Here is a 16,389-nt window from a genome sequence, read left to right as displayed (position 1 = left end):
CCCTACCAGAAATCAGAACGAGAATTCGAGTTCTCTGCCAAGAGGAGGTGATCAGTCTCCAATCCTCAGCTCAGGCTGAGGGCCCTTTGACCAGATTCCTGCGTCCAGGACTGGGGGACTAGAAAAACAGGGAAGGATAGGAAGGGTTAAGGAGAGGAAAGAGAGGGAAGGGGAGAGAGATCAATAAACTCTCTTGTTCCTTACTGATTGGGGCACTCTGGCCAGTTGTTTGTCAGGAGGAGACCAGGCACAAAAGGGTCCCAGTTGCGGCTGCTGGGTCTGGTCCATTGGCAGGCAAGCTGGCCCCTGAGTACCCCGAGTGTTCAGGATGTCAGTCTTGGCGAAGAAGAGCCCCACCAGAGTCACCATTTGTTGCAGGAAGAGGGACCCCTTCCAGGGCCTGAAACTGGGCTCTTGTCTAACACTCGGAAATGAATTCTCCGAGGAGACACATGTGCTGACAAAGCAAGAGATTTTATTGGGAAAGGGCACCCAGGTGGAGAGCAGCAGGGTAAGGAAACCCAGGAGAACTGCTCTGCTGCGTGACTCGCAATGTCGGGTTTTATGGTGGTTCTGGGAAGTGGTCGGACACTCGGTGTCTCCTTTAGACTTTTCCCGAACTCTTCCGGTTGGTGGAGGCTTATTAGTTCCATATTCCTTATCAGGATCTCCTGTCATAAAACAACTCATGCAAATGGTTACTATGGTGCCTGGCCAGGGTGGGCGGTTTCAATCAGTGTGCTTCTCCTAACAACTCCCCCCTGCAAGATGGGGTATAGCGGCACCGTTGGTTCAGGGTCCTTGGGATTCTTCAGGTTCTTTCCTACATGTCACCAACACCTGAGTGGTAGAAAATCCCTGTTGAGGCAAAAAAGGTTTTACCCAAGGAGGGGGGCGCAATATGATATTTTCCCATACTATGATATAGGGAACTTGGTCAGGGTGTCTGATCTGCGGTTGGAAGATGATATCTCGGACTCGGTATACAGTTCCCAAGTCAAAGGTGCCTTCTGAGGGCCAGCCTACATGGAAGGTCGGCCATTCTGCGCTGCAAAAAGTGATTAATTTATTCCTTTTAATTTCTACACTGAGGTCATGAGACAAGGATAGAGGTGTGGGGCTAGAATGGTGTTGCCCCATCGTCCCTGGGTCAGTCAGATGTTGGTAAATTAACACAGACAATACGAACAGCCACACAGACAGACAGACAGACAGGAGAAATACACCTCCGGGAGTCCGGAGGCAAAACCGAAAGACGATGGCCTCTGGCCGTTCAGCGGGAGTAACCCGCTATTGTCTACAGAGAACAGGGACACTCCATCCCCTCCGAGAGGGTCAGGGACGTCTCCCAACGACCCCCACCGGTGACCCGTCGGCACGTCCACCTGAGTCATATACCAGTCTCAGAAAATAGGCCCTGTCAGAAACGAAAAGAAAGACAGAAAAAAGCTTACCGGTTGCAGATGACTCTCCAGATCGGTCTTCCCGTGGAGCTGGTGGGAGATCCCAGACGAGCCCCCAAATGTTATGCCCAAGTCGCGAAATCTCCCAATGACCACCAGGGAGCCGATATCCAATGCAAAAGCAAGAGAGTTTTTATTACCAAGCTCGAGCTGGGGCTCCCACCGATACTGACACAGCAGCTATAGGGAGGAGCCCCGGGTTTTGGATTACATTGCTTATATAGGGAGTAAACTTGGAAGAAAAAGGATTTCTAGGTAGGGGAACATCTGACTGGTCATTTTCTTTTGAAGGGTTGTGTGTTGGTTCTTGATTGGTCCCTATGGTCTAGGTAGACCTCAAGTTCCTGAGTGTTAAGTCAGGAGATTTTGGTCTGGAGTCTGATTAGCTCGTTGGTGGTGGGGTGAGGTCAGGGAATTTCCAAAGGCTCTTGGACTTCCAAAGGCTCTTTTCCCAGAACCTTACAAAATGGAGTTTTTCTATTAACAAAATGGAATAGCTTAGATTCTTCACTCACCAACCCAGAAGCTCTCCAAACCCATCCTTTAGGGTTTTGATGGGGCCTTCATTACACAGCCATGACTGGTTAAATCATTGGCCTATGGCCACTGAGTCAACTTCCAGGCCCTCTCTGCTCCCTGGAGATTGGAATGGGACTGTGGGGGTGGGGATGGGGTAGGACCGAAAGTTTGAACCCTCTAATCACCTGGTTGGCTTCTCTGGCAACCAGATCCCCCACCCCTTAGGTGCTTTCCAAAACTCTCTCATTAACATAACTAAAGATACCTTTCTGATTCTCATCACAGGAAATTCCAACGAGGCCAGGGACTAAATGTATTTTTCTTATTATAAATCACAATATCACAGTGGGTTAGAGGGGTGTAATGTGAGAAGGACTTGGTCCATCATTGCTGGCTTTGAAATTGAAGAAAGGGGGCCTCTAAAAGCTGGGAATAGCCCTCAACTTGCAGCCAGCAGGAAAAACAGGACCTCAGTCCTACCACTGCAAAAAATTCGTCTGCCAACAAACCAAATAAGCAAGAAATGGGTTTCCCCTGGAGCCTCCAGAAAGGAACACAGCCTGCTGACTCCCGAATTTTAACCCAGTGAAACCCCTACCAGACTTCTGACCTAAAATAAACAACAACAACAACTGGGAGATAATAATTGTATACTGTTTTACTGTTTTAATCCCCCTCAATTTCTGGCAATTTGCTGCAGCAGCAACAGTGTTGCTGGTGAATTTAAGGCTTTTTCTTCATCATGAAGAATTCGGAAATGAAGTGTTGCAGGAAGGGGGACCCTTTTCAGGGCCCAAGAGTGGGCTCTTCTCTAACACTTGGAAGTGAATTGTCCAAGGAGACACACATGCTGACAAAGCAAGAGGCTTTATTGTGCAGGGGCACCCAGGCAGAGAGCAGTAGGGTAAGGGAACCTAGGGGAACTGCTGTGCCATGTGACTTGCAGCCTTGGGTTTTATGGTAATGGGATTAGTTTCTGGGTTGTCTCTGGCCAATCATTCTGATTCAGGGTTCTTCCTGGTGATGCACTGTTCAGCCAAGATGGATTCCAGATAGGAGGATTCTGGGAAGTAGTAGGACATATGGTGTCTCCTTTTGACTATTCCTGAACCTTTCTGGTTGGTGGTGGCTTATTAGTTCCATGTTCCTTAATAGGACCTCCTGTCTTAAAATAACTCACGCAAATGATTACTATGGTACATGGCCAAGGTGGGCAGTTTCAGTCAGTGCATTTTCCCTAACATCTCCCTGCTGAGAAACTTCATACTCAGGATACTTCTTGGGAATTGGGGGTGGAGGTCTTTCTCTTCTGTTAACTACTTCTTGCTGAGAGTGGGCATAGTCTTGCCTGGCAGAGCAGAAATCTCTCTCTATCTGATCTAAGTTGAGGTATTCCATATTTGAAACCGGCTTCCACCCTTGTATTAACATCGTTTTGGCCTGAACCTGTTGGAGTCTGTTGGAGATAAACTTTGCAAGGAGGAGTTGAAGCATACAGGGGCCAAATAGGAGGCCTAGTAGGATAGTCATCACTGGACCCAGAAATGGCAGGAGCCAAGAGTGGAAAGGAGGACTCCACACACCTGTCGAACCCGAACCCCAGATATTTGTGGCCTGTTCTGAGATCCCCTTGTATCTTCTTGGACCTGTCCAGACTAGTGATAATAAGGGCAGCATTCTTCCTTCAAATAAAGACATGTGCCCCCTGCCCTCCAGTCAGTAAGTCTAGGGCCCAGTGATTTCATAGAACCATAGTGGCTAGGGAGCCTAACTGGGGTTGTAGACGTCAGAAGGTCCTTGCAGTTTTCTTCTATGGTTCCAGCAGTGTCGGTAGAAAGCTGCTGGAATTTATGCAAAGAAATTCCCCCAGTGGCAGCCCCTGCCAAACCAGTGGCCGATCCTGGTGCCGGGAACAAGGGGGTATGCACTGCTACATGATGTATACTCTGGTGGGTATATACTGGTAGAGGCAAGGAGGCATTACTCCTGGCCAGATCTTTGTGGGGCATGACATACACTAGAGAGCAAGTTCCTGACCAAAAAGGGGGCAGAGATAAGATAAGAGTTAAGTAGGTATTGCATATGAAGTAGACACCCTGGCTGGGTTCAAGCTGGGCAACAAAACAAGTCTGCCAAAGGGGGACACGGTTTGCATCAGCCTTACAACTGGAGCATGGCATAATGGAACAGGGAGGAGACCATCACCCCACTTGCTGCAAAGCCAGCAGCTGTGAGGGCATTTAGAAAGGGATTCAAGTATTGAGAGGCATCCTGGGACTTGTCCTCAAGGTAGAGAGTATTTCATTTGGGTTCCCACCATAGAGTTAGGTTCTCATGGGTGGGGACCCCCTACAAGGGAATGAAGAGTGGTCAGAGTTGCCCATCCAGTTTAGAAACCAGGATGATTGGGTGTGGTGTTTTGGTCGTCTAGAACAGAACATGGATTTTCGAGATCATTTGGTTAATGGGGTCCGAGGAGAGCCTCATGCCTGGGGATAGGTATAGTGTGTCAGTTTTGCCAGAGCTGCTTAGTTCCCAGGCTTTGGGCTAAATCATAATACCCTAGAGAAATTTCTAGATCCCTATTTTTTTCTGCTAGTTCTGACATGGAAACTTACTCCACACTGTGAGCTGTCCAGATCTCCCATAGACACCCCTGTCAGGGAGTTGTTTTTGAAGCAAATAGGGAAGGTCACTTGGGGAATGTTAGTCACGAGAGAAAATAAGGGATCGAGTGGGATTGCAGATGTTATTGTGGGAGTAAATATAGCCAACTGTCGCTGGTAGCAGGGCATGAAGTTTTCATCCCCTTTTACCCAAAAGACTATGCCATGACCAGATGGGGTGTGTTGAGTGGTAGCATATCACTGGGCTGGAAGGGTGGGCCACTGATACTATGGGATAGGTTAGACATATCCCTAACTTCTGCTGCTAATGCAGGTCTAACAAGGGATAGTAATGTTAAGTCGAGAAGCAGTGTGGTTTACAAGTGTATATGCATCATTAAGGGAGAGATTAATAGCTGTACAGGGAGGCATAATCAGGAAGAGGAGGGACATCATAGGATACATTTTTACTTATCTGATGGTGTTCTGCCTGTATAAGTTTCTGAGGTCTTCAGTAGGTGCACAGGAATAGTCCTCTGGTTTGGGGGTCTCAGTCCCGATCTCCCTATCCTGTAAACCACAGGATTTTATTCTAGAATTGTGGACACAGGCAGACAGGCCCTTTGCTTTTATAGCAGTTGAGGTTACTAGAACAACCTGATATCACCATGTCCATTTCTCTGACAGCTGATTCAGACTCCCTTTCTCTTGCTAGGTCTTCACTAACACATGGACCCCCACTCTACTTGGGGGTTTTTCAAGTCTTCCTGTGGCTTAGGGAGAACTTGCTCTCCATATCGTCAGAGTCCTTACCAAAACATTCCCAGGTCAATTATATTCTTTAGGAATGCATTGGAGAAGGCAGTGGCACCCCACTCCAGTACTCTTGCCTGGAAAATCCCATGGACAGAGGAGCCTGGTAGGCTGCAGTCCATGGGGTCGCTAAGAGTCGGACACGACTGAGTGACTTCACTTTCACTTTTTACTTTCATGCACTGGAGAAGGAAATGTCAACCCACTCCAATGTTCTTGCCTGGAGAATCCCCGGGGTGGGGGAGCCTGGTGGGCTGCCATCTATGGGGTCGCACAGAGTCAGACACGACTGAACCGACTTAGCAGCAGCAGCAGCAGCAGCAGCAGCAGGAATGCATTGGTGTCCTCATCAGAAAACAAATCAGAAGTTAAGAACGGGCGTCCATACATCATTTCATAAGGGCTTAATAACAATGGCTGTTTGAGGGCTGCCTGTACCCTCACATGGCTTCCCTGGTGGCTCAGATGGTAAAGTGTCTGCCTACAATGCAGGTGACCCAGGTTCGATCCCTGGGTCGGGAAGTTCCTCTGGAGAAGGAAATGGCAACCCACTCCAGTACTCTTGCCTGGAAAATCCCATGGACGGAGGAGCCTGGTAGGCTATAGTCTATGGGGTTGCAAAGATTCGGACACGACTGAGTGACTTCACTTCTTTTCTACCTTCACGAAAGCTATGAGTAGCATATGGGTGTGGTGGTGTCTCACTGAATTAATTCTCGCAACCACACAGGATTATGAGACAGTGCAGGGAGAGGTCACCGAAGAGCAACTCCCGAAGAAAACGCTGAGTGCATATTTATTGATAAATTATCTGGAATTCAGTAACAGAGCTCAGCAAAGCAATAGTAAGGCTTTGAAGATAAGGAAGTTTGTTCTCTGTGCAGAACATTTGCTGAGGCTGACAGTATCAAGGTATACCTTGGCTGATGGTCAGCCAAGGTATCTGTCTTAGGAGCATGAGAAAGAGTACGTAAGGAAAGGGAGAGATAGAACAATCTCCAGAAAACAGGGCCTTGAGAAAGTAACATTATTTATATTCCCACAATTCCCTTCTTGTTTTATTAAGGAGCATATTGATTCCCTTCTTGTCGGAGAAACAGCATCAGCATAGCTTTGGTGCGAGTGAGGCATGAAAACTAGGTGATTAATGTTCAGACTAAAAATAAGACACAAAAAACAATTATGAGCAATATGCATGGGAAAAAAACATAATTCCAAGTTAAGTTTAGAGGTACAACTTTTAGGATTCAGTCAAGTAGCAGTATCAGAGAGTGTTTGGAGAGTGGCATCAGAGGAATGTTGTTGGAGAGTCTTTATTTGTTCATTAAGTATATTTTGTAAGTGTAAGATGGAATCATTAATCATAGAACTTGTCTTAGGGTTTAAACATTGTTTTAAATTATTCCAGGTTTCAGAATAATTATATACTACTTATACTGTAACAGAGACATGTGAAAACGTGCTATCACAGTCCAATTGAGAACGAGTCCATAAAGCTTGTTGACTTTCACCAAGCCAAAGGATGGCAGCCTCCAGATTTGCGAGGTGAGACAATATCATTTGGTCAATTTCAATTTGTTTAGTAAGATCAGAAGTGATATTAGACATAAGGGTTTGTACCTGATTGGCAGTCTTTAATGAAACAGTGAGAGCAGTAGCCGCAGTTGCAGCTAGGGCAGCAGCTGTAGTAATAGCTATAATAGAAATCATGTGTGTCCCTAAAAATCGTTTTTTATGTGTAACTAATTTAGATAAGGTCTGCACTATTTGAGCTAGGGGTGAGCCAAGCCAAGGTCGACTTATAGAAATGGGTATCCAGATCTGAGCTTGTTGTTTAAGGATAAAAAGAAAGGAATGATTAATTAAAAGGGAATAGTTATAGCAAGGAGTAAGAACAGTTCCAGGAGGTAGGGTTAAAGAAAAATTAGAGTAAAATCGGGTGCTAGTGCAAAGATGTATGGTCTGGTGGTACAGATATTGATATGTGTGAAGATCTGTGAAATTCCAGATGAAATGACCATTGGAAAAAGTGGCAGGATTTCATCATAGAATGTGTGGAAAGAATGGGAGTGCAAAGTGCCACATGAAAATTTTATTGGGAGAATACCATAAGGGAGCATACCAGAGCCTAGATATAGGGCCAGCAAAACCAGGATTCCATAAAGGATTCGATTTATAATAATGAAATGGTAAAGGCCAGTTCCAAATCTGTCCATGTCAAGTCTTATTACTGTCTTGTATCAATAATGCTTGAGGTCCCCAATTTTGTGTAGTATATTTGTAGGGGGAAAGGAGTTGTGTAGAGAAATTACTGGAACGGCAGACATGCCAACTGAAACCATCAAATATATCCATCTCCACCCAAGAATAAGCACATAAAGGAATAGAAAGTTTAGGGTAGGACATGCCCAGAGTCATGTTACCGTGAAAGCCAGCAGTAAAAACAAAAGTTTGGTGCTTAATAGTAACAATTCAAGATTCAGATTTTGGAGGCCATTTTATATTGTTCATATACCATTGTGGGCCTGTATAAGCACATATTTGTGCATCTGTAAGACTGGTAATATAGAAAGGCAGATGAGGAGTGCCATTAATAGTCCAAGGGTCATCTAGGATGTGTATAGGCACGTCAGGAGGGGGTGGGAGTCATTTACCTCCCGTAGTGGCAGAATCATTAGTGGAAAGAGGAATTTCAGGATCTTCCCAAGGGACAATGGAAAGTAAGGGAGGATTCAATAAACAAGCCCAATAAGTAAGGCTGAGACAGGAAGCTTGAGTGGTATGAAGGAAAAGAAGAAAGGCTTACATAATTTTACCTTACTGGCAGAGTTTGTGGTTATAGTAGCTAAAAGGGAAAGCAATATCTTTTCAGGTGTAATGGGAGTGCCAGTATTAACAAGAGTATTTTCAGCCCTTGAAGTAAGGCATTTAATATCACCCCAAGTGATGTCAGTGGCTGGTGAGGAAATCCGAGGTCTCTTCGGAGGAGGCATGCCTGGAGGTGGTACTGGATCGCTAGTAGGTAGTTGAGTCAGGTAGTGGATTCTTGAGTCTGGGGTGCCAACTCATGGTAAAGTTTAATACAACGAGCAGGTATCCAGAGAGGACCTGATGGAGATAAAACAGTGGCATATCCTCTTCCCCGTTAGTAATTTCACTGGACCCTGCAAGACAGGAGACGGGGGATGCTTATACAAAACCAAAGGGTACTCGCGAGATTGTGGAGGTGCAAAATGTCAATGTGCTGTGGAATGTGAAAATTTTTGTGAAAGTGTTAAATAATTAGTGGTAACATGTAGCAACATGTAGCCTTTTTCTTGTGGGGACTAATTCTTTCCTCTTTCTTTTTTTGTTTATTGAAGAATAATTTTCATAAACCATTTAGCTTGACCTGTAGGGTTATGAGGAATTCCAGTCACATGCATCATATTCCACAAGTATAATAAGAACTATTTTGATTGGGAGGATATATAAGTAGGGGCATTGTCAGTTTAATTGTTTTACAGTGGCTCAAAATAGCAAAGCATTCCAAAAGATGTGCTTGAATGTGTTTTGCTTTTTCTCCATGCTGAGCTGTGGCCTAAGGGAAACCAGAAAGTGTATCAATAGTTACATGGATATAAGTGAGAGGTTTAAAAGGTGGATAATGAGTAACATCCATTTGCCAAATTTCATTTGTGGAGAGTCCTCTAGGGCTGACATCAGTAGCTGAAAAAGAGGGAATTAGAGATGGACAAGTTGGACAAGTGCAAACTATTTCTTTAGTTTCAGTATTAGTTAAAGAAAGATGTTTGCTTAAGGCTGTAGCTCCTTGATGAAAGAACTGATGTGACTGAAAGTGAAAGCAAAAGTGAAGTCGCTCAGTCGTGTCTGACTCTTTGCGACCCCATGGACGGTAGCCTACCAGGCTCTGCAGTCCATAGGATTTTCCAGGCAAGAATACTGGAGTGGGCTGCCATTTCCTTCCTCAGGGAATCTTCCCAACCTCTTAGCAATATGACATAAACACAAGGAAGTGTCTAAGTGAGCCTTAGTAAACACAGACCTTAATTAACAAAACTAGAACTTAATATTCAGTGAAACATAATAGATACCATGGGCCTGACATTAGTTGGGTGGATTTTTCTTTTAGAGCTCCCCGGTATACTTTGAGATTTCCGTATATGTTGGGAGACAGTTTTTCTTACCTTGATAAGGCTGTTCAGACCCCAAGTGTCTCCAATTTCTGGAGGAACAAGGCAGAGAGAAAAGAAAAATGTTTAAATTTTATCCATTGGTGTAAATCATTAAATTGTTTTAAACCATCAGTAACTTGAGAGGAGCTTCTGAGCTTCTTTATATCTAAAAACAAAGATTAAAAGCCAGTAATATGTCAGTCAAAAAGTCATGAAAATTATTATCATATTTAGTAGTCTATTTAATCCCATGTAATCAATCCCTTTGATCGATCCCTTGCCATCCTTTTCTGATGACTGAGGATGTCAGTGAAAACAACAGTCTCCAAGAAGCTCATGAAGTATTTGCCAATGTCTGTATGACCTGTCCAGCAAAGTGGGTGCCCCGATTGTTGGAGACTGTAGAAAACATCTTAGCCATTTTTTTCCCTCCATTGTGAGATATTAACCTTGAAGCCAGGAAAGGCTTTATCCTATCAAAATAAAGGTGAGGTTTGTCAGAGAGCTGAGAAAAGCCAAGCAGGCAAGCAGTCTTGGACTTGGATTTCCCATAGCCCCAGCTCTGGTTTATAGCTATCATTTATTCATTTTAAATTCCCTGATGAGGGGTTAATTTTAGTAGAAGTGGAATGAGCTTTGTCTATGTGTGCCATAGTCTATTATCAAAAGCCACATTCCAAGGAAACTTTGTTTTTTCAACAGGGCAAGAAAACTAAATTTTAGTTTGGTATCAGCCTATGTTTACTGTGAAACAATAGTTATTTACTTAGTCAAAGTAACAATAAAAGACTTTAAAGGCAGTTTAATGTCTTGTATCATGTATAAAACTCTCTTCCATTTGTCATAAACTTTTTTTACATTTTCTGTATCCATCATTTTGTCTGTTCAGATAGCCACCTATAAGTTTAGATTTACTTTCTTTCTCCTTAATGTGATTTTATCCCTTATACTCTTTTATTAAAGACATGCATCTTAATTTTCTTTAGCAACTGTGACAAATTAATCTTAGCAAGACAAAGACACACATTGAGACATATGTAAATCTGGACAGACAGATCTCATAGTTTTCTCCTTGAAATTTAAAATGTTTTTTTTTGCCCCTCCCCTTTTTTTAATTGGTTTAAAATTCTACCAATTTGTTCATGGCTGGAGTCCCAGACAGAGTGGGCTGTGTGTCTTCAGGACATGATAAGAGTTAACTTTAGGTTTCCTTCCTCCGCCCCTCCCAGGCATATTTCTGTTTTCTCAGGCAGGGTTGGAGCTCCAAAAGAAGTATTTTGATAAGCTATCCTTTTCCTAGTTGCATGTGCGAAAAGAACCAGTTTTGTACTTTCAAAAAGATTTCATTTTAACCAGTTTTCTCTGAGTCTAAAGAATATCATGGCCATTCAGTGTCAAAAATGTCATCTGTCCTTTTCGTAGTCATAGTTTCATAGCTAAAATTTAAATAGAGTGTTCAAATTGGTTCTGATGACAGGGGTAGACTGACTGATAAGATGCTTTCCCAGCAGGGATTGTCTCTCTGGGGAGGTGAAGTCTTCGCTTAAAGCAAAGAAAGCCTGCATAAAAGGGACTTCTTAGGCTCTGGGGATCAAACTTATCCCAGTTTTTTGAGATACAATTTAAAGGGGTGGTTTTGGAATTGTTAGCTCCCATCTGTAAGAGAGAAAACAGTGGCACCCAGTGCTCTGGCTTTTTTCTACTGGAGGTGTCCCTCCCGGCTCTAGATGGGGGTGGAGACAGATCTTCCATTTAAGTTTTCTTCCTGTAACATATTTTCTATCATAGAACATTGAGGTTGAGTTAAGAGCGAGTCAACAAGTGGAGGAGCAGATTTGATAGGCTCAATAGAAGCAGATTTAGAAGCTTCTGGAGGAGGTGGTGGAGGCAATTCGGGGGGAGGAATAAGATCAGCCCATGAAACCTTGTCCTTTTCTATAGCAGAGAGGGCTTTGTGGCATAAATTCCAAGTATTCAGGTGTTGTACATTAATAATACCTACTCCATTTCTCAACCAATGGCTTATTGCTCCCAATCAGACACTTTCAAGGTAGCTTCTTGTGGATACTAAGGACAATGAGTACTAATAATGGTAAGAAGTTCAGTTAAATCTAAATCAGAAATCTTGCAACCAGCAGCAGCAAGCAAAAAAGAAAGCTGGTGTTTATGAGCACACTATTTAGGGGGATAACGAGTTACCCATAGGCAAAAGCCAAAGTACTGCACGTCAAAAAGACTTCATTCCAGCCGTGGTGGATTCATATCAATGTATGGCAGAAACCACTATAATATTGTAAAGTAATTAGCCTCCAATTAAAATAAATTAATTAAATAAAAATAAATCCCCCCCCCCAAAAAAAAGACTGTTCCATCACTAGCCTTATAGGCTGTAGTTCCTACCTGGATGAGCAGGCATCCTTTTCTCTTGCTCAGGCTTAAGGAACAGGTGCATAGCAAGCCTTCAGGTCCCTGTTCAGGCTCCAGATGTGGCAGATTCTCACTGAATTACTTCTCACAACCAGACAGGGAATATGAGAGACAGAACAGGGAGAGCTTGTGGAAGAGCAGCTCCTAGAGAAAACGGTGAGTGCATATTTATTGAGAACTTACCTGGAATTCAGTACCAGAGCTCAGCAAAGCAATAGTAAGGCTTTGAAGATAAGGAAGTTTGTTCTGTGTGCAGAACAACATTTACTGAGGCTGACATGTCAGCCAAGGTATCTGTCTTAAGAGCATGAGAAAGAGTACATAAGTAGGAAAGAGAAAGACAGAACAATCTCCAGAAAACAGGGCCTTGAGAAAGTAGCAACATTTAAATTCCCATATATCAGTCAGTTCAGTTCAGTCGCTCAGTTGTGTCTGACTCTTTGCAACCCCATGGACTGCAGCACGCCAAGCCTCCCTGTCCATTGCCAACTCCCGGAGCTTGCTCACTCACGTCCATTGAGTCCGTGATGCCATCCAACCATCTCATCCTCAGTCATCCCCTTCTCGTCTTGCCTTCAATCTTTCCCAGCATCAGGGTCTTTTCCAATGAGCCTATTCTTCGCATCAGGTGGTCAAGTATTGGAGTTTCAGCTTCAGCACTAGTCTTTCTAATGAATAGTCAGAACTGATTTCCTTTAGGATGGTCTGGTTGGATCTCCTTGCAGTCCAAGGGATGCTCAGGAGTCTTCTCCAACATCATAGTTCAAAAGCATCAGGTCTTTGGTGCTCAGCTTTATTTATAGTCCAACTCTCACATCCATACATGACTACTGGAAAAGCTGTAGCTTTGACTAGACGGAACTTAGTCGGCAAAGTAATGTCTCTGCTTTTTAATATGCTGTCTAGGTTGGTCATAGTTTTTCTTCCAAGGAGCAAGCGTCTTTTAATTTCATGGCTGCACTCACCATCTGCAGTGATTTTGGAGCCCAAGAAAATAAAGTCTCTCACTGTTTTCATTGTTTGCCCATCTATTTGCCATGAAGTGATGGGACAGGATGCCATGATCTTCATTTTTCTGAATGCCGAGTTTTAAGCCAGCTTTTTCACTCTCCTCTTTCACTTTCATCAAGAGGCCCTTTAGTTCCTCTTCACTTTCTGCCATAAGGGTGGGTATCGTCTGTGTATCTGAGGTTGTTGATAATTCTCTGGGCAATCTTGATACCAGCTTGTGCTTCATCCAGCACAATATAGTCCTACATATGGATCTGTTTATTGTGTGTTTCTTGACATAGTGTAGCCAGAGCCCTTTTAAGATTCTGGTTGGCTTTCTCTCTACCTTCCCTGAGGCTTGAGGCCACCAAGATGAGTGGAGGCAATATTTGATTCCTAAGCATGCAGCCAGGTTCTGGGATATCATGGCTGTAATTGAGGGCCCACTGTCACCCTGAAGAGATGGAGGCAGCCCAAACCTGGGCACTATCTCCTTTAACAGAGCTTTGCAGACTTCTGTAGCTCTCTCTGTCCTAGTAGAGAACACCTCAATCCATCCTGTGAATGTGTCAACAAAGACTAGAAAATAAGAAAACCCTTGTGGTTTCAGCATAGCTGTAAAATCCACCTGCCAGTCTTCTCCTGGGTATGACCCTTGTTGTTGGACAGGTTTAATTAGGGGAAGTGGCAAGGGTCTGGTGTTTGGATTGTTTCTTAGACAGGTATCACAACTCTGTGTGATCTGCCAAGTAACTTTGGCCAACCGGGGGTGGCAGAGAATGGGCTTAAGCAAGGTTTCTGGTTCATCTCTTCCAAAATGGGAACTTTTGTGTAAGGAGTTAATAATTTTCCAGACTTGAGAGTCAGGGGGTATTATTTGAGCCTAGTCAGTCTGGAACCACCCACATTACCCAGTCTCCCAGGACTGCTTGGCACATCAGGAATGTTCCTCTGGGGTATAATTCAGAGTCAGGGTTTCCTTGGGGAAAAGGGAGCAGATAGCAGTGACAGGGGTAGCTTCCCTAATGGTTCATTTTGCCTCCTGATCAGCTTTCCTATTCCCTGGGCCTCCTTTTCTTCTTCCTTTTGGTGACCCTTGCAGTGGACAGTATTTAATTTAGCAGGAGGTTTGACCGCCTCCAGAAGCCTGAGAATGAGTTCTTTGTGTTTAATAGGAGAGCTTCTGGCACTGAACATCCCTTTTTCCTTCCAGATGGTTGCATGGGTGTTCAGGATGAGAAAAGCATATTTAAAGTCTGTATAGACATTAGTCCTTTTTTCTTTCCCTGGTTCCAGAGCTCTTGTCAGCTTTCTGGGCTGAGGTGCCTGGGGGAAGAGACCCACTTTTTCTGGTTTCTTCTAGGCTCATTATGGCATATCTTGCTTTCCTCTCTCTTTTTCCCACAGAAGCACTGCCATCTGTGTACCATTCTTCCTCTGGGCTGGATAAGGGTGTCTCGGATAGGCTGAGGGGAGAAGAGTGTAATTCATCTATGACTTGCATGCATTGGTGGTCTAAAGGGGAAGTATAGGGGCCCAGCATTAAGGTGGCTGGATTTAAAGTCTGACAGACTGTTAATATTATTTTTGGAGTGTCAAGGAGGAGGGCCTGGCATTGGGTGATCCTTTCCCCTATCATCCATCTATCCCATTTAGTCTCTAAGACTGCTTGCACTTGGTGAGGTATATACACTGTGGTGGGCTGACCCAGGGTCACCTTGGAGGCCTCTTTAACCATAAGAGTGGTGGCTGCTACTGCCTCGAGCCAAGCAGGCCACTCTTTGGCTACCTTGTCTAGTTGTTTTGAGAGGTAGGCCACAGGCTGTAATGTGGGCCCCACCATTTGTCCTAACATCCCAAGAGCAGTTCCTACTCTCTCAGAGACATACAGCCTGAAAGGCTTTTCCATGTTTGGGAGGTCTAAATCTGGAGCCATACTGACAGCCCCTTTCCAGGCATTAAGGCAACCTTGCAGGTCTCCATTCCAGTCAAGTGGCCCTTCCTCTTTCCTTCTTAGTTTCTCATACAGGGGTCAGGCCAGATTCCCATAACCAGAAATCCAGATCCAGGAAAATCCAGTCATTCTTAAAAATCCCCTAAGCTGTTTCCTCATTTGAGGGTAAGGGGTATTTAAGCTGAGGGATTTCCTCTGGAGGGTCGAGCCTTTTCTTTTTTTCTCCTCTGTGATTATAAATCCTACGTATCTTATTTGGGTTAAACTAAAATCCAATGCCAAAGAATGCTCAAACTACCACACAATTGCATTCATCTCACACGCTAGTAAAGTAATGCTCAAAATTCTCCAAGCCAGGCTTCAGCAATACGTGAACCGTGAACTTCCTGATGTTCAAGCTGGTTTCAGAAAAGGCAGGGCGGGGAGCTGTTCTCAAGCTGTTGGGCATCCTCAGCCCTGGTCTCCTAGAACTAACACAGACAGAGCAGGTATAGGGATCTCAACATGCCTTCCCTTAGGGTGATATGGACACTGCCCTTTCCAATGTCCATCCTCTTGGCAGGAGGCACACTGGGTGCATCTCAGTGGTGGATCCCTAGGATCCTTTTTTCTTTCTCGCTCTCTTCATAACTCTCGCACAGTGGTACAGTGAACCAAGGTCAAGATTTTAGCCTGTTGTTGGGCTAAGGCTTGTATCAGCTTCTCTATCCTTCCATCCTTTTGGGCTTCTCTTTCCTCCCTTTTGACCTCCTCCTCCCGGTCCCTATTGAAAAACACTTTATTTGCCTTCTCCACTAGCTCATCTCTTTGCCGGAGGATGTGGTGTGGTGGTAGAGTGGGAGCTATTCTGACATGGCCACTGGAAGTTGTGAAAACATGGCTGCAGTCATCTTCTGTGGCACTTTATACCTCTGAAGTTCAACTGATCATGGCTGGAGCCAGCGTCAAGCTGGCTCCAGGTCCTGGACCTCTCCATTGTCTAAAGTGAGAGCACTGCTGCTACTGCTACTGCTAAGTCACTTCAGTCGTGTCCGACTCTATGTGACCCCATAGACGGCAGCCCACCAGGCTCCCCCGTCCCTGGGATTCTCCAGGCAAGAACACTGGAGTGGGCTGCCATTTCCTTCTCCAATGTATGAAAGTGAAAAGTGAAAGTGAAGTCACTCAGTCGTGTCCGACCCTTAGCGATCCCATGGACTGCAGCCCACCAGGCTCCTCCGTCCATGGGATTTTCCAGGCAAGAGTACTGGAGTAGGGTGCCATTGCCTTCTCCGAAGTGAGAGCACAGTATTCATGAATTTTTTGTTGTTGATTTAACCTTAATGATGGCCATGGTTTTTTTTATTTGTATTCTGCCATATTTTAAAAAGTTTTTACAAAGTTTATGACAGAATCACTTTCATATATTCATTAGAAACAGTAATTCTTAATGGAGAGGAAGA

At 44.3% G+C, this 16,389-nt stretch overlaps 1 long non-coding RNA gene and 1 other non-coding gene across 2 annotated transcripts; one reads left to right on the top strand and one right to left on the bottom strand.

Annotated features, from left to right (window-relative positions):
* Positions 1 to 455: 455 nt before the first annotated feature.
* LOC138930296 (uncharacterized) lies at positions 456 to 3,645 on the bottom strand. Its single transcript, XR_011446148.1, has 2 exons — positions 1,455 to 3,645; positions 456 to 840 (listed from the first exon to the last, which is right to left on the bottom strand). It is a non-coding gene; the product is annotated as an uncharacterized lncRNA (long non-coding RNA).
* Positions 3,646 to 5,851: 2,206 nt separating this feature from the next.
* On the top strand, positions 5,852 to 5,923 carry TRNAC-ACA (transfer RNA cysteine (anticodon ACA)). The gene has a single exon. It is a non-coding gene; the product is annotated as a tRNA-Cys (tRNA).
* The last annotated feature ends 10,466 nt before the right edge of the window (positions 5,924 to 16,389 follow it).

The sequence above is a fragment of the Ovis canadensis genome, chromosome X, assembly GCF_042477335.2.
Source record: "Ovis canadensis isolate MfBH-ARS-UI-01 breed Bighorn chromosome X, ARS-UI_OviCan_v2, whole genome shotgun sequence".
Classification (NCBI taxonomy): domain Eukaryota; kingdom Metazoa; phylum Chordata; class Mammalia; order Artiodactyla; family Bovidae; genus Ovis; species Ovis canadensis.
This window is presented reverse-complemented; position numbering and strand designations above follow the sequence as displayed.